This window comes from Brassica oleracea, chromosome C5, assembly GCF_000695525.1.
Source record: "Brassica oleracea var. oleracea cultivar TO1000 chromosome C5, BOL, whole genome shotgun sequence".
Classification (NCBI taxonomy): Eukaryota; Viridiplantae; Streptophyta; class Magnoliopsida; order Brassicales; family Brassicaceae; genus Brassica; species Brassica oleracea.
The window spans coordinates 40,955,176-40,956,591 of NC_027752.1; positions in this window are offsets into that span (position 1 = coordinate 40,955,176).

Consider the following 1,416-nt stretch of genomic DNA (forward strand, 5'->3'; position numbering starts at 1 on the left):
ATAAAAACTATAGCCAGAAGCATAGAAAACAAACCACAGTCTTTTCATTCAGCAAATCTCGTTCCTCAAACGTCGTGTCAAGCATAATCTTCCCAAGTTCACTTCCATAATTGGTACTAAACTAACTGTACAGCAGCTTAGATCGGATTCTCAATGCTCTGAGACAGCAGATGTGGATTGACAATCTGCAAACAAAATCCATATCAACGAAAAACTCAGCATTTATTTCAATTAAGATAAAGAAACTAAGGAACTGAAGATAATAAGCTTTAAGTAGATAACAAATTCGATGTGGATGTTGACGTCATCGTTTGTAATAGAAGTCTGGTTACCAATTGGAATACACAAAGCATGCTCAAATAGAAGAGTATGGATGAAGAGAGCTGATGAGGACGAACCTGTTCTTCAATAAGTAGCAGCCCTACGCCTCCCCTTCCGAACCGTCGATGCGCTTGCTTTTTCGTCAACAACGGCGACGAAATCTTTAAAGAATCAAATCGGGGAGGTATCAATCTAATACTTAAGTTCCATACGAATCAAAATATGGAACTTTCGTCAGCCGGCAGACGCTCGAAACTCCAAAGCAAAAGGACGAACAAACCAATGTCAATTCTAGGCCTGAAATGTAAATAAAAGCCCAAACGAAACTATAGTTAGTTATGGTGACACGTAGCAGCAGACGCCCTATGGAGAGAAGAAACTCAACTTTATTGTATAAGATATATGGTGTATTAGTTGAAATATTAGGGTATTAGATGACGATGGCAACAACCCAATTTAAAATCCTCTTTTACCGGGATTCTTGATTCTCCTATTAATTTTGATAATAATTTGGTCTGTTTTGGCTTTCTTTCCTCTTTCTTTAACTAATTAGATTTTCTTTTTAAATCTACGTAGATATTCATTCTAATAAGTGAAAACTGATTCCTTCAATAAAAAACATTATGATAATATAATTCTCGAACAAATATAACTCTTTAGCTTAATATCAATAGTTTTAGTCACTTGATTGCCACTTTTATTCATAACTTCTAGGTTGTTCATACTTATCATTTAATTAAATATACATATATATATAACATGAGAAGTCAACACTAATTGAACAATAATTTGTAGTGTTAGTTGCACATCAGCATAAACTGAATTATCACTTTCACGTTACATGGTAGTGAAACCCAAATTTTTGGTTAAGAAATTCTATTCCTCTCTTACATGTATCATGATTGAGTCACCCACACTATACATTACATATTTTATGTTTATTATTAATCCAATAAAAAGACTAAACTCTATATCTTATAAAGAATATAGTTTGATGAAGAACTCATGTATATGTAGTTAAGATTTTTAATTTCTGTTATAAAAAATCTAACCCATGAAAACTATTTATAACCACAAACCCAACTCGAACACACA